Source organism: Mesocricetus auratus, unplaced genomic scaffold (assembly GCF_017639785.1).
Source record: "Mesocricetus auratus isolate SY011 unplaced genomic scaffold, BCM_Maur_2.0 Super-Scaffold_100003, whole genome shotgun sequence".
Classification (NCBI taxonomy): domain Eukaryota; kingdom Metazoa; phylum Chordata; class Mammalia; order Rodentia; family Cricetidae; genus Mesocricetus; species Mesocricetus auratus.
The window spans coordinates 111,380,135-111,404,701 of NW_024429188.1; positions in this window are offsets into that span (position 1 = coordinate 111,380,135).

A 24,567-nucleotide genomic window follows, 5' to 3' on the forward strand; every position below is an offset into this window, starting at 1 on the left:
AATGTGACTGTTTTGGCTTCTTTGTCTCTCTGACATCTCAGCATTTACCTGTCTCTGAATATGGGTTTTTACTTATTAAGCCCAATTAGAACACGTGCTACACTTGGTGCCCAAATTTACGGCACAAATTCACAAGAAGTCACTTGCCTGTGGCTTTGCAGCCACTAGCAACAGCTGGAACTAGATGCAGTGCTCAGCCAGAGCCATCACCTTAGCTGCTAAGTTCTTTTCTCTTTACCCTAAGCACCTAAGCTAGTTTGGAATTTTGATGCAAACTCTCTGCAACAAACTCCACAGGCCCCATACTCCAGAGGCACCTGGGCTCCAAACATGCCAACCCACCTTCTCCCCCCCAAGACTGGCTGACTATCTTCAGGAAGCTCCTGCCACACTTTTTTTCCCACACAATCCTGTATGCATTTTCAGACAGCTGGCTCCCTTTCCTGCATGAGAGCTTCCCCTAGACCATTGGACATTTTGTATACTCATCAACATACTGCTATGTCTGAGCTGGGGAGATGGATTAGAGCATAAAAGCTTACTGGTAAGCCTCTATATTCCCACTGCTACTAGGGGAGATGAGAGGTGGAGGCAAGAGACTCCACAGAAACTAATGGACTCCCAGTTGGGTACATGCAGCAGAAAAACCCATTTTCAAGCAAGGTAGAAAAGGACCAACACCAGACCTCCACACATACTGTGACATGCACATGCCCACATTCACACACAAATTCACACACTTAAAAGAACTTTACAAATCATATATGTAAATGATGTACTCAATTACATCCATTCTCTGCATCAACCTTCTCATTCATGTCATCATTTGTTAACTGTATTAATGGCATTGCATTTTAAATGATCAATGTTTTGTATGTTTCCTTTTATTGAATAACAGCACACACATGTATCAGGCCTGAAATTGGGGGCTGCAGATACCAATACAAATAAGATTAGTATTTCTGTATTCCTGAAAACTTTCTCTACACATATGCTTTGAAAAGACTCTTAATTGCCTTCCATACGTACACTTCTGCTTCAGCCAAACCTACTCGATAATCACTTCTGAATCAATCTGTCTCTTCAAAAGTCTAAAAGTTGTGTTGAAGTATAATATAATCATAGTAAGTATACTTATAATTTGAAGGTCAGTGATATAAATGCTTTTGAAAAGGTATAAAAAAGTATTTTTGAAATGTACATCTTTTAGAGTATGAAGATCCAGATAAGGATCCCTAGAGAAAAGAATATTTCACCTATACATTGGTAGAAATGAGTGATGACCCACAACAGGCTGAGTCCAAAATAACAAGGCAGACAGTGATATGGAAGGCAGAGACTAATTCAGAAGTAATGATCAAGTAGGTTTGACTGAAGTACAAGTGTATAAGTGGTGACCAAGCACTTGACTGAAGAAGAGCAGTGGAGTGGCAAACAATGATGTAAACGTCAATTATAGAGACTTGAAAGAGTAGAAGTATAGAGAAGGTATGCTTGACTTCTTAGAATTCAATGAAAATATATACAACATCAATTAAACTTATGGGAAACTATGAAAGCAGTACTAAGAGTAAAGTTATCACTAAATGCCTAAATAAAAAAATTGGAAAAATCTCGAACTAGCGACTTAACAGCAAACCTAAAAGCTCTAGATCAAAATGAAGCAAACTTACCCAGAAGGAATAGGAAATAATCAAACTCAGGGCTGAAATCAACAAAATAGAAACAGAACAATTCAGGGAACAAAAGAGTTTGTTCTTTGAGAAAACGAACAAGATAGACAAGCCATTATCCTAACTAACCAAAAGGAAGAAGAGAGAATACACAAATTAACAAAATAAGAAATGAAAAGGAGGACATAACAACAGAGAACCATCAGGTCATGCTTCAAAACCCCACATTCTGTAAGAATGAAAATTGTAAATGAACAATTTTCTGGATAGGTATAGCATACCAAAGTTAAATCAAGACCAGGTAAACAATGTAAACAGACCTATAATCCTTAAGGAAATAGAAGTAGTCATTAAGTCTCCCAACCAAAAACACCCTGGGCCACATGATTTCAGCACCGAATTCTACTAGAATTTCAAAGAACTAATAACAAAACTCCTCAAATTGTTCCACACAATAGAAACTATAAAGCAAAGGATAACCACACCACAATTAACTAATCCAGAGAAGAGCAAGGTAACTAGGAGAACCCTAAAAGGGACATATAGGCCACCCTGGAAAGGGGAAATTAATGAGATCTCCTTGGTGAACTGGAGTGTGGGAGCCAGTAAAAGGGCAGGGAGGAGATGGGGGATAAGAATATCCAGATATGGAATGGGGGAGTTGGGGGAGGGACCGAAGGGGGTTGAAATGGAAAAGATATCTTGTTATGTGGAGCTCTTATGAGGTTAAGGAGAAAAAAAATGTTGCTAGGGAAATTCCCAGGAATCCAAAAGGATGATCCAAGCGAAGACTCCTAGCAATAGTGGAGAGGGTACCTGAACTGGCCTTCCTCTAAAATCAGATTGGTGACTACCCTAACTGTCATCATTGAAACACCATTTGGAAGCAGATGCATAGATCCCTATCCAAGCACCAGGCCAAGCTAAGAAGTCCAGTCAGAGGAAGGAGGGATTGTATGAGCAAGTGGGTGGGTGGGGGTTAAAGATCATGATGGGAAACCCAGAGAGACATCTGACCAGATATTTTGGGACCTCGTGGACTTTAGAACTATAGCTGGGGAGCCTGCATGGGACTGAACAAAGCCCTCTGCATGTGGGTGATAGTTGTGTAGCATGGTCTATTTGCAGGAACCCTGGCAGTGGGACCAGTATCCCTGGTGCATGAGCTGCCTTGTTAGAGCCCATTCTTATTGTGGAATGCCATTCTCAGCCTTGATACAGGAGAGTGATGTGGTCCTGCCTCAATTGAATGTGCCAGGCTTTGTTGACTTCTATGGGAGGCTCTACCCTTTCTGAGCAGTGGATTGGGGGGTTGAGGGGGAGAACTGTGGTTGGCATATAAAATGAATTAATTTTTTTAAAGTACATAATACCATTATACCTCAAATAAATTATGCAGTAGTATCAAGACTGCTGATTGTGGACAAAGCTAGAATTCTACAAGTCTGGATAAGCAGCTTAAAGTTTCTCATAAACTTGGTTGCGATCTATCATAGTCTAAAGTAAGTCGCTTTCTTCTTGGGTGAAATTAAGTATAGGTATCTAGAACTATTTTTTAAAGAGTTGTTGTATGGAATACTATAAAAGAAGCCTTACCTTCCAAGTGTATACTTTTTCTGGTGCATTTAATGTAGCTGAAGACAACCAGAGCTAATAAGGACTCCATCTCCCAATGTATCCTGCAAAAACACACAAAACAAAGTTACAAAAAATAAACTTTCCCAAAACCAAAACAAGAAGAAAAGAGGTGGAAAGTCTTAATCTAAATGTTATCTATGAAAGACTATATACATCTTCACAACTATCTTGAAAATGTAAAACATGTTTGGGAGAGGATTTTTTAAAGGCAAAAATACGAAGGCAAAATACTGGAAGGAATAAATTTCATTACAACAGAATATAATCAAATGAGGACTGAAGAAAAATGAAACTATTACAAAAACAACAAAAACAACAAAGTAACTGTAATTAATACATATCTTAACATAATTCTGACTCTTGGCTGGGCAGTGGTGGCACATGCCTTTAATCCCAGCACTCGGAAGGCAAAGGCAGGCTGATGTCTGTGAGTTGAGACCAGCCTGGACTACAAGAGCTACTTCTAGGACAGCCTCCAAAGCCACAGAGAAACCCTGTCTAAAAAAACCAAAAAATAAAAAAACATAATTCTGATTCTTAATTATCTGACATTCCAATTTAAAGACATGAATTGACATATTAGACTGACTGCATAAAGGGGATCAAGTTATTTGTTATCTGCTACAAATGCAATTCACTGGCAATGAAACAGGCTGAAAATTACATGTGCAAACAAACAAGAATAACCACACTGATAGTCCACAGTACATTTTTAAGAGACAAAGTAAAGTTACTACATATTTATAACATGAGTAATCCAAAACAAGGGCACAAATATAAATTTATGTGACATTGGTATACCGAATTTTATAAAACAAACACTATTAAACAAAAAATAACAGATCTCAACATATACATGATTATTACCAGCAGAGAGGTCATTACGACAAAAGGAAAACAAAGAAACAAGTTACATATAAATAAATGGACTGAACTAACATCTACAGAACATTCCATGGAACAAGAAGAGAACACATTCTTCTCAGCAGCCTAAGAAAATTTAAAGATAGTCTTTTTTTTATACAAAACAAGTCTTAGCAAACACAAGATAGCTAAAATAATTTCTAATTTATCAGATCACAGCACTTTTTTTTAAAAAAAAGTACAAGCCAGAACACAAACTACAGAAACTGTACACAGAGATTAGAAAAATAAAACTTTAAAAAATAAGTGAGTCACTAAAGAAATTGGGAATGGGTTAAAAAATTCTTAGACCCAAATAGTGGTAGGAATGAAACCTAACATATTGACATGTGTGAGAATGTAATATAACAGGAAATTGTTGGGAAATATAATGAAAGCTGTTTCAAGAAAGAAATCTATTGCTATAACCACTTACATTTTAAAAATTAATAACTAAGCCGGGCGGTGGTGGCGCACGCCTTTAATCCCAGCACTTGGGAGGCAGAGGCAGGCGGATCTCTGTGAGTTCGAGGCTGGGCTGGACCGATAGCCTCCAAAACAATACAGAGAAACCCTGTCTCGAAAAACCAAAAAAAATTAATAACTAGTAGATGGCTCAGCAGAAAAGGGTACTTGTCAACAAGTCTTAATTCTATTCCTGGAAAATATGGTAGAAGAAAAGATAATGAAACTCAGTAATATATCCTCACCCACCATCCACATGTGAGTTATTATATGTGCACACCTGATTGTATGCTACTGCATGAGTACACACACAAATAAATGTTGAAAACAAAGAAACCTTAAATATGATTAGTAAGAAAAAATGACAAAGATCAGAACTCATTATCATGGGTTCTGAATCTTAACCCCTAGAATACTAGAGAATACTGAGCCAACACTAAGAAAATCAAACCTGAACCAAGAATACAAAAGAACCAGTGAAACAAATACTCAGTTCTATAAAAGGATAACAATGAATAAGAAATGCTTAGCCAATATAACCAAAATAGCTAAAGAAGGCACATTGAAATAATGATAGTACAAGATTCATCTGATGTGCAGAAGAAAAAAAAATCAAAGAAGAGGAAAGGAAAGATAAGGAAGCCAAGAAAAGAACCCAGAGGGAGGAGAAAAGGGGAAGGAGAGCAAGGAGCAGGAGGAGGGAGAAATGGGGGGAATGGAGGTGGATAAATGGAGTAGCAAAGGGAACTGGCAAGGACAGAAGAGAGGAGAGGGAAAGAGGAGGTGGTAGACCAATGGGAGGGTAGTGGGAAGTAGGTGATTAGGAGGAAGGTGACAGGAGGATGGACAGAGGGAGAGAAGCAGAAGAAACGGGATGCAAGGACAAGAGCACTAGTAAGAGGTAAATGGGAATGGGGAGAGGAAAGTGGAGGGAGACTAGAGTGGTAAGGGGGGAAATGGAAGGAAATAAGGGGAAAGGGAGAAAGAGAATCTTGAGAAGAGAGAAGAAATAGAAGGGGAGAGTGGATAAATAGGGAGAGGGAGAAGCAGAGGAGGGGAAGAGGAAAGAAATCTGAGCTACAGGGAAGGGAGACAAGAAAAAATAAAGGAAATAGAGTTAGTTAGGAGAGGTGTAAGGAATGACAAATGGAAGGGGGAGACAAGAGAGGGTAACTACAGGCTGAGGGAGAGGAGAAGGGGAGGAGATATGAGAAGAGGAAAAGGACAGACAGGAAGAAGGGAAAGTAATGGAGGAAGCGAGAAGAGGTTGAGGCAATTGAGAAGCAAATAGGAAGATGATAGCTGAGCGGGGAGCTGAAGATTATAAGGACAGGGGAGGTTAAAGAAGGGGAGAAGGGAGAATAAGGACTGAGAAAGAGAGAGGGAACTAAGAGAGGAGACAGTGAGAGGGGGAGAGCAGAGCGAGAGTAGCAAGAATTGGGAGAAAGGAGGAAAATGACAGAAGATGGAAAAAGAGAGTTGAGGGAGAAAGGGAAGAGGAGAGGCTGAAGAGAGATAAGAAAGGAGTGACAGGAGAGAAAACAAAAAAGGGGGGAATTTGGAGGGAGGAGTCACAGGTAAAGGGGGAGAAAAAAAGAGGGACAAGAGAAAAGGGGACTGAAGAGATGCAGGAAATTCCTTCCATTCAGTAAGTACATGAAAAACTTTAGCAAAAGGCCTAAGGTTAAAAGTGGCAGAAATACACTGGTTAGTTTAGTTCAGAAGTTTTTTTCTGTAGTCCAGCGTATTTCTGCAGCTGTTTGTCCTTTTTCAATAGCATTAAGAAAGTTCAACCTTAGCCGGGCAGTGGTGCTGCACACCTTTAATCCCAGCACTTGGGAGGCAGAGGCAGGCGGATCTCTGTGAGTTCGAGGCTGGGCTCAACCGACAGCCTCCAAAACAATACAGAGAAACCCTGTCTTGTAAAACAAAACAAAACAAAAAGTGGCAGGGAGGTAACAAGGTAGGGATATGGATAGGTAAGTGGGTGGATGGTATAAAGTTATTTTAAAACACAAAGACCCAGGAATACAAAAAGGGAAAAACAAATTTGGAGAAACAGTAATTCTTAATTTCTATAGCTCTTTTAGATTATGTTTAGTAAGTTTTTTGGCTTATACTGGAAACCCCTTCCATAAATATGGCTCATGTATAAATGTTAATATGCATACCGGCAAAGCAAAATTAATGCAACCAATAAATGAGCAAGAAGAAAATCATGGGTAAAACTTAAATAATAAAAGTAGTACCTGAACATTGAATCTGGAGGCCTGGGTCAATGGTTAAGAGTATGTACTGCTCTTAAAAGTGGATCATATTTGAGGTTCCTTGTCAGGTCACTCACTAAGGCCTGTACTTCAATTTCAAGGGTATCTGATTCCCTTTTCTGGAATCTGAAGGCACCTGCACTAAAGGGCACATACATATACAAAGATGAATACATGTATACAACATAATTTAACATTTTTAAAATGAAAAATCATAAATTGCATAAACAGATAAATAAGATGCAATGATTTATCCTCATTGTCAGTTTCACTGTATTTGGAATTACCTAGGACACATACACACCTCTAGGAATGACTATGAAGGCATCTCTAGAGAAACTGAGGAGAGAAGACCTATCCTCAATGTATGTGACACCATACTAGTGGTTTGGGGTCTCAAAATGAATAATGAAGGGGAAAACATAGGGCTTAGACGATGGCTCAGTTGGTAAAATCACTTGCTGTTCTAACATGAGGATTTGAGTTCAACTCCATGCCACTCACACAAAATATTAGAAATGACTATTCATACCTGTAACCTCTGTATTAGCAGAGATGGGCAGATAGTAGGGGTTTTCTGACCAGAAAGCCTAGCTGGAACAGTGGGTTTCTAGTTCAATGAGAAGCCTAGCTAAAAGGAAAAAATGAAGGCTCCGAGTGATAAAGGAAGTTACTTCCACTGGCTTCTACATGGATTTAGGCACCCATAAACTAAGTGTACCCCCATATATACATGTACCACATACTGAAACACAAAAGCTAAAAATGAAGAACAACAACAACAAAACAAAATAAGAGAATAGAAAGTCAGCTGAAAAATTATCATTTACCTCTGCCTTCCTGGTTGAAGATGCAATGTGACTATCCATGATGTGCACGTTCCTGCTGCCATGCTTTCTCTGCCAGCTAGGACCAAATCTTTCTAAACATTTTCTAAATCTCTACTTTCTGAATTTGTCAAGTATTTGGTTGGAGCAATAAGAGAATTAACTAATATTTATGAAACTATAAGACTTATTTACAATGGCACAAATACCAAGATAAATGCTAAAAATTTAAAAAGCAAATTTCTAATATATCTGTCTGTACATATATGTGGGTGTGTATAAATGAAGACTATACAACTTACAGATATACATGGCAAAGCAATAAATGACTAAGACAGCATTGATGGCATAGACTTCATATAAATGGAAGAAAAATGAGATTTATCTGTTTATGTAAAATACTTTTAAATTTTACTCACAGAACAAAACCCCAACTCTTTAATAAGGAAAATATCATAATCAGTAATTTTATTCTCTGTAGTCCCCAAATTTTACAAGTACAAAATTGAGACGTTGTACAAAGCAAACAAAAGTGAAAGTGGAAATTAAAAAAAAAAAAGAAGCAAAAGACAGCACAGTATCCTCAGATCGGCATAGCAAAATCCATGAACCAATACACACAAAGACAAAAGAACAATTTTACTGTTGAATCCCCAAAAGCAAAATGGTTCTGTAACATTCAGGAACCTCTATTGTCATACTGGGTAAACAGTACAGTGTGTAAAGTTTAATCCCCAAAACCCGCATAAAAAGAAGAGTGGGTGGTGGTGAATACAAATTATCCCAGTCGATGGGAGACAGAGACAGGAGAATCCCTGTGTCAGACAGCCTAGTTTACTCAGTGTGGCCCAGATCCCAGTAAAAGGCACAAAAAAACAAAGTGGACAGCTCTTAATGAATCATAGCTGAACTTGACTTCTAAACAGTTCTTAATGAATCATACCTGAAGTTGACTTCTAATCTATGCATGTGAACACACATAAGTGAGCCTGTACCTGCACACATGTATGTAAACAAACACACAATGTTTATTATCAAATAATAACTTTAGTGAAGTAAAAACTATGGATGGTATAAAAAGACAAAACCACAATCTTGTAAATTTAGCATTTTACTATTCCTGTCTCACTAGAAGACAAATCATATGTACAAAAAATAAAAATAAATGGCAACATAATCAGCAGTGTAAGATTATTAATATATTAAGCTGTAAACTACAACAGAGAACAGGGTTTTTCTTTTCTATATTACACCGAAAATTTACAAAGATTATACATTAAATTATAAAATAGTTCAAAACTGATATTTTTATGCAAAGCTTATACTCATAAAGTAATTGAGAAATGGTGAATAAAACCAAAATGTATTCTATTTGCAAGGCAATGAAAATTAAGGTTGACAGTGTATTTAACATGAATAGATATACCTACCAGTAGGGTGTCAAAAATTGTATTTGGCCCTCTCAAAAAGCAAGAAATCTGGGAAATGAAAAAATGTATCAATGAGGTTTGGAACACTTGTTAATTGCAAATCGTAATGCTTTTACATACCCTGGAATTTACCCAGCAGTGTCAAAATACTTTCTAAACACTGAAAACTATTCTTTTCTTTATAACTCACCATTTTATGTGATTCCACATTTTACTATAGGTTATATGACACACTATTTTTATTTCATTCACACTGCATCTCCTCCTGCAAGCTAGGGATGCTTGGTTCATGATATCTACCTACTGACTCCTACAGAGGGCAAAGAATACAGAATGCAGCTATGTAGTATCATCTTCACCATCCAACCCTCTCCCTCTCTACTTCCTCCCTTCCTCCTCTTCTCTCTTCTGAAACAAAGGCATTATAGAGCCAAGACTTAAGAGTCCTGTTATCACCATCACCAGCAGACAACCAAGCCAGCTTCCTGATTAAACTCTCCACTCCCTACTTTTTATTTCAGAAAGTTTCCCAGAAAAGTAACAATAAGAACACACTGTTCACCAGAATTCTACTTCCTCCCCATCCTCCTCCTCCTGCAACCACACGTTTAGGCAAAGTCTGTAGTGGCCAGTGGAGGACTCAGTCTCATTCTAATGGTATCCTCTTGTGTTCACCAATGAGTCCTTGATTAACATTCCTAGGACTCCATGGGGCCCACTTAGCCCACTTTATTTTCTTGAGGTGTGATTTCAGATATAACCCGGACTTGACTCAAAGTTGGCATCCTCAAGCCTTCTTGCAGTTTCCATTATCCAGGGCTGGTTCTACAATCCTATCATCACACTGCTAATCAAACCACTCTGCCTTATTTCTATTATTATTGTTCTTCGCTTCAAGCCAGGGTTTCTTGGTACTGGGTTTTCTTGGTTTAATAGCTGGGGCCTGACTGTCTTGAAATTCACTTTGCTGACCAGATGGGCTTCAAAGTCAGACATCCTCCTGCCTCTGCCTCTGGAGTGTTAAGATTAAAGAAGTGTCCCATTATGTGCAGCTTTTACAAAGTTTATTTTCATTTTCGTGTATGTGTATTTTGTCTGAATGTAGGTATGTGTGTCACATGAGTGCCTGATGCCCAAGAAGGCAGAGAAGGGCATTAGATGCCCTGGAACTGGAACCATGTCTACATCACTTTATTTTTTTTAGCAAGAGTCCTATTATTTGGCACAAAGTACAGAAATTCTTGAACTGTACCAGTACCTGCCATCTCACACCACCAGGTTTACTTTTGAATATCTACACACGCCTTTAATCCCAGCACTTGAGAGGCAGAGGCAGGAAGATCTCTGAGTTCAAGACCAGCCTGATCTACAAGAGCTAGTTCCAGGACAACCTCCAAAGACACAGAGAAACCCTATCTCAAAAAAGAAAAAAACAAAAAAAAAGTCTGGCTTTAATCCCAGAAATTGTGAGGCATAGGCAGGCATATTTCTGAAATCAGTCCTGTCTGTAAATCAAAGCTCCAGGACACCATTCAGGAACTAGAGAAAAACCCTGTACTTAAAAAAAAAACATAAAAAGAAAAAAAAGCAGTCTCAGGAGGCATAGGCAGGCATATTTCTGAAATAAGTCCTGTCTATACATCAAAGTTCCAGGACACCATGCAAGGACTACAGAGAAACTCCCTCTACTAAACAAAAATAAATAAATAAATAAATAAATGGAAAAAACAGTCTGCCTTTAGTCACAGAATTGGGAGACATAGGCAGGCATATTTCTGAAATTAGTCCTGTCTATAAATCAAACCTCCAGGACACCATTCAGGGACTACAGAGAAACTCCCTACACAAAAAAAAAGAAAAAAAGTCTAGCTTTAATCACAGAAATTGGGAGGCATAGGCAGGCATATTTCTGAATTCAGCCCTGTCTATAAAACCTCCAGGACACCATTCAGGGACTGCAGAAAACCACCTGTATTAAAAAATAATAATAATAAATAAAAGGAAAAAAACAGTCTGCCTTTAGTCACAGAAATTAGGAGGCATAGGCAGGCATATTTCTGAATTCAGCCCTGTCTATTAAACCTCCAGGACACCTTCTGGGACTACAGAGAAACTCCCTACACACACACACACAAAAAAAAACAAAAAAACAAAAAAAAGGAAAAAAAAGTCTGCCTTAAGTCACAGAATTGGGAGGCATAGGCAGGCATATTTCTGAATTCAGCCCTGTCTATAAAACCTCCAGGACACCATTCAGGGACTACAGAGAAACTCCCTACACGAAAAAAGAAAAAAAAAACGGAAAAAAGCAGTCTAGCTTTAATAACAGAAATTGGGAGGCATAGGCAGGCATATTTCTGAATTCAGCCCTGTCTATTAAACCTCCAGGACACCATTCAGGCACTGCAGAGAAACCCCCTGTATTAAAAATAAATAAATAAATAAATAAATAAATAAATAAAAGGAAAAAAAAGTCTGCCTTTAGTCACAGAATTGGGAGGCATAGGTAGGCATATTTCTGAAATTAGTCCTATTAGTCCTGTCTATAAATCAAACCTCCAGGACACCATTCAGGGACTTCAGAGAAACTCCCTGCCCCCCCCCAAAAAAGAAAAAAACGAAAAAAAGAAAAAAAAACAGTCTAGCTTTAATCAGAATTGGGAGGCATAGGCAGTTGTATTTCTGAATTCAGCCCTGTCTACAAAACCTCCAGGACAGCCGGGTGGTGGTGGTGCACACCTTTAATCCCAGCACTCAGCAGGCAGAGGCAGGCTGATCTCTGTGAGTCCGAGGCCGGGCTGGACCGATAGCCTCCAAAATAGAGAAACCCTGTCTCATAAAAACAAAACAAAAAAAACAACGAAACAAACAAAAAAAAAACCTCCAGGGCCAGGACATTATCCAGGGACTACAGAGAAACTCCCTGTACTAAAAAAAAAAAAAAAAAAAAAAAAAAAAAGGGAAAAATGTCTACCTTTAGTCATAGAATTGGGAGGCATAGGCAGGTATATTTCTGAAATCAGCCCTGTCTGTAAATCAAAGCTCCAGGGCACCATTCAGGAACTACAGAAAAACCCTGTACTAAAAAAAAAGAAAAAGAAAAAAAAAGAAACACACACACACACACACAAAAAGAAAAAAAGCAGTCTCGGGAGGCATAGGCAGGCATACAGAGAAACCTCGTATACTAAAAAAAAAAAAAAAAAAGACAATGTGTCCCTTGTCTTCCAATACATAGTCAAACTCACAGTATTTGTGCAGGCACGTCTCCACGGCACCATAGTGCTGCCCATCGTCATTAGGTCAGTTTCCTAAAGAAAGGAAAATATGAAGGTGATTTTTTTTTACACCCCAGGAAGTACCAAACTTGAGTTCTTCTGCCCCAAAAATCTCCATCTCTCATTGCAGATTCAAGTCTAGTGCCTCCACTCTGCTTGCCCTGTCATTACACCGCGTTTACTTTCTTGAGGGAGGGCAGGGACAGGTTGTGTCTACCTCTATCTCAGGCTGGGCTAAAACTCCTCCTAACCACGCCACCTCCCTTCTGCCCGTAGCCAGCTTTTTTTTTTTTTTTTTGCCGCCCTTGTTCCTGTCTTCCCCTTCCCTTCCTTCTCCCAGTTCTGACAGAACAAGCATGTGTGCCAACCAACTGCCTGCCCCAACGCCGGGCGGGCGCCACACTAGTCCAGTCTCTTTCCTCTCACTCCTCCTCCTCCCTTTGCCCCGCCCCCTCTCCTCCTGTCTCCCACTTTCTTCCGGTCTCCCTCTCTGCCCCCTCCTTGCCCCTCCCTTCCCCCTTCCCCTCACCCTCCCTTTTAAGACCCTCACACTGAGGAACCTGTTGCCCCCTCATCGCAGGTTCCCGAAACGGAGCTTACGCGACTGTGACCCCGAATGAACTCCTGCCAGTCACGCCGCTCACTGTGCCAGGCTCTGCAAGGTCTCTTTTCTAGAAAAACAAAAAAACCAAAAACCGTTCTTCTTTCTCTACATTGCCCAGATAAGCCAAAACTTCGTGAGCCTAGTGCGCTGTCTCCACGTCATTGAGGCCGTTAAAGCCCTGCCCCCAACACAGATGCCCACCTCATCCCTGTGCCCACTTTCACTAATATACCCGAGACAGAGTCTCTCTCCACAACTCAAGAAAAGCTGAAACTCACCGTTCTTGTCTCTTCAGGCCTCTTCACAGGGCAGGAATTACAGGAACGGTCCAGCACAACATCTGCCCTCTCACTCGGCCACCTCAAAAGGATTTTCTGAGGGGTGAGCTGCTCTATATATAGCCCAGAAGCAACGGTGAGTCTCGCGATATTTGTAGTCTCGTGCTCTGGTGTCTCCACCAATCAGTGCTGCGCTAATACTCTTGCATCATCATACTGCCCGCCATTTTAGCACGGGTTTGCGCCTTTTTTTTTCTGAGGCGAGGTTTCTGGCTCGCCCAGATGAGATTGGTATTCAAATCTCGCGATATTTGTTCCCTCTTCATATTTCCATTTCCCGGTGATGCGATTATAGGCCTCTGCCAACACAGTGCCCAGTTAGCCACCACACCATTCTTTTAAAGGAAAATCACTCTGTAGATCCCAGACTGTGCTTAAATTGCCATGCCTAGACATTTCCTCCCTCCCCCTCAGAGAGATGGTACCGAACTGTGTGACACTGTGCCAGCTTTACTTTTTATTTTTAAAGCAAGATTAGGTTTCTCTTTAGTGCAAGTTAGGATTGAATTTGGAGTTCTCATGTCCTGCCAACTCCGTATCTCAATATAGAGATTACAGTACTGAACCTACCCACCATAGCACCATGCCCACTTTTTTTTGTTTTTTTGTTGTTGCTTTTGGTTTCATTTGTTTGTTTTTCCTTACACCAAGTTTAGCTCGGTGATCAAACTTGGAATCTTCCCTTTTGCCTACCTGTATTCTGTCTCCATTTATAAATGATCTGCCACCCCAGAGGACAAAACTAAAAACATTTCATGGGAAACATTAAAATTTGGAAAGTACTAGTTGTTGCTCTCAAATACTGAGTTAGTGAACAGTTTAACATTTAGGTGGTAGGAGAATTGAATTAAGTATAAGGAGAAAGTGTCAAACAATATTTCTAGGGGAGTTAGACATGCTGTTTTGTAAAAATAGAGAACTCTGCTTTGAGGGACAAATGGGAATTCAGATAATAAGGCAATAAAAAGGTAATATTGAACAAGCATTTGACAAACACAGCAGACTTACAAAGTAAATAGCTCCACTCTCAGAACCCCATTTTTTTCACTTACCAAGGCAAACTTCTTCCCCGGGGTGGGCCTTGTGACTGTTAAACATGCTGAAGTTTCTCATCTACAATATTCAGGAGCAAGGAGTTTCTTCAAGAAGTACATACTCTAACAGTATCATTTGGTGGGGCTTAAGATCTCTTCTCCACAATGAGTGGCTCCGAATGTGACCCAGGGTCTCCTTAAGAAAACCAGTTCTCTCCTCAGTTGTGAGGACCCAGGTCTCTGCAGCAATATTAAAGGTTAATTGTCCTGGATTCACAGGAAGACCTACCGATTCCCACCTACTCATGACCTTCAAGCACTGAGATAGCAATGAAATGGGGAGTAGAAAGAATCCTGTCCAGCTGCTTACTTTGTTTCAAAAGCAGGGAACACATTCTACCCCAAGGATTGCTTTGCTGGTCTTAAAGAGCACCATAGTCTGGGAAAATAGTTAGGGGCTTATTTGACTTTTTTTCTCTCCTTGTTTGCAAATCAAATGCAAAGTCCCCAGATCCAGAGAGGATTCCTGGTAGAACCACAGGAATCTCTTGAAAAAAAAAAACTATGCAATTAGGCAGTCTTTATTTGGGATTTTTTTCCTTTGTTGTTCCTTTGACAACTTGGGATCTAATTTACTACTTTACATGCTAAGCAGGTACTTTATTACTGAGATATACCCTCAGTTTTCCAGTCGTTTGTTCATACTTCTCCTATCCAATAATGCTAATAGCAGCCAGGTTTGAGATTGGTCTCTGCTGCCTAAGGTCAAAGGACCTGAATCTAGTAGTAGATTCTGAAGGTTCTTTTTTTGTACAGAACACTGTTTTAATAATTAATTCCACCAGAAAGCTTTACAAGCAAATCATGTAAATTGCTTATGACCTTTTCTCTCCTTATGTCATAAAGGCATAATGACCGAATGTGGAAAACTGGGCAACTATAAATAAAGAGATGAAAATTATTTAACAAACATGTTAGATATAATTTAAATGTGTTTTGAAGGGCAAGAGTGTAGGGAAAAGGGACCAGTCAAAGAAACACACCCTGAGCAGAGCCAAAGAAACACACTTTGGCCCTGCAACTAGAACCAAAGAAATGTACCCTAACCCTGAAACCAGTGCCAAAGGAACACACTTTGTCCCTGGAATCTGAGTCAGTGAAAGAAATGCACCCTGGCCCTAAAATTGGAGCCAAAAGGCTTAAAAGGACCAGAGAAAGAAACAGTGCATTTCTTTCACTGACTCAGATTCCAGGGACAAATTTCTTTGGTTCTGGTTGCAGGGCCAAAGTGTGTTTCTTTGGCTCTGCTCAGGGTGTGTTGAGTAGCCCCTTTTCCCTCCAGTGAGCCTTCATTTAAATCAGATATTGTTTGGTTACTAACAAAAGCTTTGTGGCACCATTGCACTACCATATAGTGCAAGCATGACAACATTGAAGATCAAAAGATTTGTGGCTGGGTTGTCGTTTATGTTTCTCCTTTGGTGGCATGCAGAACACCTTCTATTACCAAAGAACATAGGGGTGAAAGCTCTATATAAGCATGAGCTGGGCTTCTCCATATGTAATGAATTGTGTATGTGTTGTCTTTAGCATTGGAGCCTTGTCACCAGTTGGTGGGGAGCAACCTTTACCATTGGCAACAGCCTGGCTTATTTAGAGGTAAACATGGGAATCCTTTGGCCAACAACTCAATTAGGTATAACCTATTCCTGGTACTGGAAGCCTCCTTTGGTGACAAGGGCTGTCCACTTGGGCCTTAATCTCCCACACTGTTTGTCAATTTAATTTAGATTTCCTTCATACATATTAGTAAGCTTTAACTATATTAGATTTCCATACAAACCTTCAAAAGTCCCTTAATTTTAGCTTCCACTCTCCATATTCCCTCTATCATCCCCCTCTTCCCTCCCACTCTCCACTTGATCTTCTCATTCTAGCCTCCCACCCCTTCATCTACATCTATTCTATTTCTCTTTCCTAACAAAATCTGTACCCTACTATAAACTTACTCTATAACTTATCTTTGTGATTTTGCAGATGGTACCTTGGTTGTCATTGACTTAACATCTATTGCTCATACATAAGCAAATACACACCACATTTATCTTTCTGTGTTACCTCACTCAGGATGACTTTCTTCCTTCCTTCCTTCCTTCCTTCCTTCCTTCCTTCCTTCCTTTCTCTTTTTCTTTCTCTCTTTCTTTTAGGGAAAGGAATCATAAAAAGGGAGAAAGGGAGGGAAGTCAGCCTCTGGGGAGAGGAGCAGTAGGAGAGAGGAAAAAGGAAAGAGCGAGGGAGAGGGGGGGGGGAACAGACATTGTGAGTATTGTTGCTATAAACACTTTCCATATAATTTCATAGACTGCACTTGTGATAGATTTCATTATCCATCTTTGTCTTTTTAGAAAATTTCATTTGATGTGTATGATAGTTTTACCTGAATGTCTGCATGTGAACCATGTGCATGCCTAGTGTACATGGAGGTCAGAAAAGGTTATCAGATCCCCAAAGTCCCAGAACCAAAGTTTCAGATGCTTCTGTGCCACTTTGTGGGTGTTAGGAACCAAATCTGAGTCCTCTGAAAGAGCATTGCCAGCTCTGTTATGTTTGATTTTTATAGAAAGTGATTATGTGGTTGTTCTTAACACAATCAGATGTGTAGCCTTTTCAGTTCAATAGCGGTTAAGAACTAAATTCAACCAAGAAAAGGAAGGAGAAACAAGACATTAACTCAGAAACTACAAATGAAAACTCAGTCCTGACTGCAAGATTTCCAAAACACAACACTGGTATTCTGTTACTGTTGGTGGTGGTGATGGTGAGTGGGTGTTTGGTTTGTTCTGTGTTGTTTGTTTTGTGGCTAAGGATGTACCAATTTGTTATATTGTGATGCAAATATGGTATCCCCCTGATTCTTTACTATTCTAACTATAATTATTTTGTCTTTACTATCAGGAGATTTAGTGTCTGATTTGTAGCATGAAAGTTAAAAGTTCTCAAGATTTTTGCATCATTACATGTATTTTCAATGTGTATCTCAGAATGTCTTCCTATATTTTTATGTACTTTGCCTGATTTTTCTATTGTTAATTATGTTTGAGCATTCAGTTTATATAGTCTTTAAAAATATCCATTATAAAAGCAATATAAGAAACTTGTTTCTAATTTAAATAAAAAAGGGAAAAAAGAAAAACAAGTCAATTTATGGCCAAGTAAAACACTAAAGCTGGTATTTCTAAAAAATAAAAGCAGTATGTACTTATTTTAGAAAATATGGGAAATATTGTTCAAAAAAGAAAATAGAAATATAGGTAATAAAATTCTATCACTTCATCTGGATAATCAACAGTTAATGTTTTGTTGTATTCTTTTCTTTTACTCTATTTCTATATGCATACTTTTACAGGATGACATAATATTCATATTTGAAGTATATTATTTTACTAAACTGTCTCAAAAAGCCTTTGGGGAGGCAAGTAAAATACAAATTACCATATTTTTTGGTGTGGGGGCATGTTGAGTTGTTTATTGTTTAAGTCATCAGATAAAAACCTTTGCTGTTGGTTTCTTTCTGCTCCTGTTAAAAAAAAAGTAAAATCAACAAAGGAATAATATACATTGGGAGAAATTCTGAACTTGACAAAATATTTCAAAAGTGATTTCCCAGTGATGTGAGAAAGAGGCATTCAATTCCTCCCAAATGGAATTGTGAAGACATATAGGAATGTTATCAATTAGAGAGATTAATTATTGATTCAGAGTTCAGATTTTGGTTATGTTTAGGCACCTCAGCATTCTCTACCTCAAATCTATTAGAGTTCCAAAATCCAGAAAGATAACAAGTATTCATCATAAATCACTCTGTTTACAAAATACAGTGCATAATGAGTCACTATTCTTACTAAGGAAGTAATAGAAGTCCTTGAAAAATGTAAATTCTAGACTCTAGCTAATAACTTACTCTAGCATAGGTAGAATGTGGGTGAAAATCAATATATCTTCTTTATGTTTCTGTTTATTATTTATTTATTATTTTTTATTCCCCTCTTTTTTGTCTGAATTTCTTAGTCAATAAAAATCCAGCATCACATTAAGAACTGAGTTTTAAATAATACCTCTACTTCCTCAAAATCCCAATTAAATGACAGATTCATGATATGTTCTATAGTTACGATTAAGATATTTGTGTAGAGCTTCACATAGAGGTCTGAACTATTATTTCTAACCTCTGCCTCTTTATGATCTAGGTACATGCTGACTATCTCCTGAAGAAGTGGCCAGGGATGAAAAATACTTTTGAACCTGCTCTCACTTTTCCAGAAATTTTGGCTGGCTGGACATGTAATTGACTTACAAATATGCAATTCTGTGTCTCCCAAAGAAACATTTAAATTTTGAAACATATTTTAGGAACATGGGATACACAAAGGTAATATACCCCCATTCAAGAATTGGTTTTTTCCCTGACTTTAAAATGTGCTTTTGGAAGTAGGTATTCACTATTTAACAGAGTATTTTATAAATCAGTAAAAACCACTCTTCCTGTGTTTTTGCAAGCTCAAGGGAAACAGTTCTTTTTGAGTGTCCTTGAGCACAATGGCAGAGAAATATTTCCTGTGAGAGATGTAACACCATTCTATCGGGCAGAACAGAGTTGTGCCTGGATTTCTGTTCGTCCCTCTTGTAATAACTGAGTTCACTACAGTTGTGGGATATCTGTACATTCATGTGCTGCCTCGTGTCTCTGTTTTCCTCATCTTCTGTTTTAAGAAGCAAATCACTGTCCTGCAGTGAGATGAACAAGTTCTTATAAGAGCTAAGTGAACACTACAAACTGGAATCACAAGGAACGGGATAGTTAGCACATGGAAGTAGCATGAATCCTCAGTTTATTGTATTTGAGGGTTCTTGCAACTAGCTTGAAAGAAGACAATAAATTAATTTGAATATTGATTCATAGAATAAACTGTTAGTGTTACAAAGCAGAATTTTCAAATATCTGACATAATTTAAAGCCCCCACAAGCCTTCATTGACAGTTGAAAGTAATCCTTAACTGAGATTATGTTGTGGAATAAATGAAGTAGTAAGCTATTCAATAAATGTCAATTCCTCTCATTTCTCTAATTACTCGTATTTTCATAATATTGAGAACACAAACTTCTTTCATATCTAAGACCGTATAATGCTTAAAATTGTATTCACTGGAAGCAGAACAGAGAGGAACAAAGGGCCTCCACTTTCAGCAGGTCTCATTATATTTTCATATGACTGAATGTCAGTTTCAGATCAAATCTTGGAAATTTTTCTGTCATTACTATCCATTTTATTAGTATGGTTGAATGACAGCCTATTAGAAAAACCACCACATACAAAATATCCCTCTTGTATCTGGGGAAGTGCTCACCAAGTAGTAATTAGGTCTTGTTTCACTATGGGGTACTGACATGGGAAAGAGGAACGATTACCTGGTTGAACTCAGCCTATTTAGTTGAATTTTATACAAAATGTGGTCTTTAAGACATGGCTAAATTTTCGTTGTCTCAGTGTCTCATAATCATTAAACTTCTGAACATTAACTAAGGATATAAATATGTAGGATACAATACAGATAGAGAAATGTCCAAAGTGCTTAAAGTCTTATTATATAATGTTTTAACATTCTGTGAACTAAAATTTGTTTTTCTCAGAGTTTAGCAAGGCGAGAATTTAATGCTATGAGTGAAACAAAGCATTGAGTCAAGAGAACAATGAAGATATGCCTGTATAAAGTCATTGTCCACATTCTTCTGTGGATTACAAGGGAAATTCTTTTTATTTTGAAATAACTCTAACTACAATGTCCACTTAATATACAACAACCTCAAACTATTAAGATATCTGAGATATCTTGCAAAATTCAAGATGAGGGGATCCAAAAGAAGACTCTTGGAAGACCTTGGGAGACCTTGTTTCAGTTAGTCATTATCAGTTTTATTTTGCTGTTGCCTCCTTTTTCTTCCCCCCCCCTTTTTCTCCTCCACTCCCTAGGCCTCTTTCCCACCTTGCTTCTTCAAAGCTGTGTTTCATTGTCTTGGCATCTAAAATGGTAAAGAGTGTTGATATCAAAGACAAGGTTCAGTGGATAAGAAAACTGAGAAAAAAGAAATGATTCAGTGGATAAGAAAACTTTCTACTCAAGCATGAAGACATGAGTTTAAATCCTAGTACCATAGTACTGACTTAAGCCAGTAACCCCAGTGTTGTGGGGGACAGAGAAAATTTACTAGGATATACTAGGTGCTAGCGGATCATCAGGTTCTCAGGGCAATAAGATAGAGAGTGATAGAGAACAGGACACCTGACCTCCTCTTGGTCTCTACATGCACACACACACACACACACACACACACACACACACACCTGAAAACACACACAAAGTTGAATTTTGCAGATTTAAGTTGGAGCATATGACTATCATCATCCAACAATCTGATTAGGATAGATAGCATCAGATAAATACCTTAGCAGAACTAATGAGAAATCCATGAGCTCCATGTATAGGTATTTGAATTTAGACCATACAAATTTAGAAAATCTTGGCAGCACTTATCAAAATAGTCAATCCATCTTTTCTCTTTTGTTCATACCTTGCAGCACCTATTTAAACAGTTAGTCTTTCTTTTCTCTATGTTGTTCATGCTGTCTCTTTATCTTACTTATCTTACTTATTTTTGCATATCATTTCTGGCATCTGAGTTTCCATCTGTTTGCACATCTGCAAATCTTCACCATCCTTCCTAAGAATTTTATGTGCCCCCTCTAGTCTGGCTGATTCATTATTTCTGAATTTATTATGTGTCTTTACATTAGTAACAGAAGCTAATGGGTATTTCAAAATTCCAGTTCTAATTTTTAGGGAAAGGAGTTACTTTTGATTAAGATTAAATGGGATAATATGAACTAACACAAAGCACACAATAAGCACTTCATAGGAGCAGTATTTATTATATTATTCTTCAAAATCTGCTTGAGAATTCTTACTCCAGTGTCTCATTTACCCTGCTCTCTTGGCCTCACTTGTTTCCACACTTGCTGATGCATGTTGTTCCTGCTTCACTTTGCATAATAGAAAGCATGCCTTTGGAAGAGTAACTCAACATTGTAAATGAGATTTTTTTCTTTCTTTTTTTTTGAGGGGTGTTCAACACAGGGTTTCTCTATGTAACAGTATTGGCTGTCCTAGAACTCACTCTGTAGACCAGGCTGTCCATGAAATCAGTGAGATCTGCTTGCCTCTGCCTCCCAAGTGCTGGGATTAAAGACGTGTGCCAGTACTGCTCCGCAAGAATCAATTTTTTTCTGTGGCCTTGCTTTTATTTCTTCCACATTGCCAATGAAAATTTTTCAAATTAGAGGTTAGTGTTGAATACTTAAAAAATGTGGGATAAATGCCTCATGAGTCATTTTAGTAGCTCATCAGTGAACAAAAGGAAGTACAAATCAAAATTGACTTCAAAGGAAAAAGTGTTACTTCTTTCTTTTCTTTCAGTTTTGAGGATGGTACCCAGGGCTTTACATATTCTCAGCAAACCATATAGCTATAAGCTCCATCCAAAGTCCTGCCAAGTGTCATTTTGAGTTAAATTCCTTTCAACATCAAAAGATTACTTTGGAATGGACATGCTAGTTTCAAGTGTCTATGCTTTATATATGAAATGGTGTATATAAGTTAATTTTCAAAATGATGTGAATTCAAGTGTTATTTAACAAAGGAACTGATTAAATCCTGGGCTTCATTTCCTGTTTCTGGCTATTTGTCCTAAAGCTCATTCCTTTGCTAGTATGGCAAAAAGATAGAATTTGAAATACATATCTTTCCTAGTCAAGGCATTTTCTGTACTGCTTGGATGTTTCTCAAATACCATACTGCTAAGCTTAAGCAAAATATAGCCTACATACCAAACATGATCTGACACTTTGGTTTTTATTTTTCTCTTTTTAAACAGGGTTTCAAATATCACAGGCTAGTCTTGGCTTTGCTATGCAGCCTAAAATGATCTCGAACCCTTGATCTTCCCATTGTCACCAGGATTACCTTCATGCACCACTCCTTCCAGTTGATGAGGTACTTGGGATGGAAACCAGCGCTCCATGCTTGCTAGGCAAGCACTCTATCAACTAAGCTATGTCTTCAGCCCCAATTTTTTCTTTTGCATGTTATTTATTATTTATTTTATTTTGGGAGAATATAATGTAATTATGTAATTCTCCCTTCCCCTTTTCCCTCCAAACCCTCCAATGTAGCATGGCTCCTTTTTTCATTAATTGGCGCACGCGCGCACACACACACACACACACACACACACACACACACACACACACACAAACACAAACACACACACACCACATTCCTATGTATAACCTGTTCAGTTTGTATAATGTTACCCATATGGATGTTTTCAGGATTGACCATTTGGTACTAGATAACCAATTAGTGTGCTCTTTCCTGAAGCCCCCATTTTTGAAATGTGTTTTTAATTCCTAAAAAAAATTTGAATGAAGAACAGTATTTTGCTGGATGTGAAAATGATAAGGAATTTAAAACTTAGTACATATAAATAGTTTTAGTACTGAACCATGTCCATTTTTACACTATCTAGGACAATTCTCATACTAAATTGGGAAAGATGACTAGCTCCTTCATACAGAGATTGCCTGCCTCACAAAGCTGAGACTTTTCGCTGTAAGAACCTTTGTGTAAACACGTTCCTAAGTGGGCTTAGATCTTTACAACCTGAAGGGCAGTACCATGTACCAGCAGTCTCAGTGTCACCTGAGAGCATGGCAGAAAAGGAGAATCTCAGCTGCCTTCCATACCTGGGACTGGGCAACTGCATTGAATAATACCCCTGCTGATTCATGTGCATACTAAGTATGTGAGGCTCACTCAGAAGACAATTGATATGGATTTGCTCTAAGACAAGCAGTGTAGATTACTGGAAAGAGAACAAAATTGAGGTCAAATGAGCATTTTAAAATGTGATTTAAACTGCTGATTGGTCAGTTTCCTTACCAGTAATGTGAAGGTACACCTCTATGGTTACCTAATAAATGAGTTTTGTATTGGTTGCTACATTGATTTCCTAGTGCTGTCCCAACAAATTACCAAAAAATGATATCTCAAACAACAAAAATCCTTTCTGTTGCTGCATTGGCTCTTGAAGCTTGACATCAGATTTGCAGTCATTCTCCCACTAAAGACTCTAGGCAGAAATTATTCCCTATGACTTCAGGTTCTTATGGTCTTAACTGTTCCTTGGCTATTCCCTCATTACTTCAGTCTCTGTTTCATCTTAAGATGTCTTTTCTCTGTAAGTGTCTCTGTGTATCCTCTCCCATTTTTATAAGGAAAATAGTTATTGGATCTACAGATCTCCTAAAGCTAAGAACAAATATTCTTTAAAATATTTTGATATATGTTCTTATTTTTTTTAACTTTTAAGGGTCAGCTTTTTACTTTATACTTAATTACCATAAAAAGATGCACTTCATTATGGCATTTTCATACATATTTGTTATTATATTCCACTCACATTCAAGACTTTTAACTACTTCTGCAATGACTCTGTTTCCAAATAATTTCACATTCTGAGATGCCAAGTAGATTTTTGAATAGGGGATGCAATTTAACCCTCATGTATCATACCAATATAGGTCAAATATTTAGCACAATTTATCCATTTGAAATCAGATTTTTGTCATTTCATTTCCTTTCTTGTGATTGGATATTGAACTCATGGCCTTACACCTGCTAGGCAACTGCTCAGCAGTTGAGCTATATCAAATGTCCTTTTTCATTTTTATTTTGAGACAGGGTCTGGCTAAGTTCTCTAAGCTGGTTCTGAACTAAGTTCACAGCCTATTGTGGCCTGGAACTTATAATATTCCTGTATTTATTGACTAAGTAATTAAGACTACAGACAGGTCTGTTCCAACAGGACTAGTGATTCCTGTATCTTCCTTGGATAAGAATAGAGTGGGGAATTATTACAGCAATCTCAAAGGGTCCCTTTACCATTTGAGACAAGAATTTTCTGTTTTACTAGGACACATATAACAAATTTTTTCC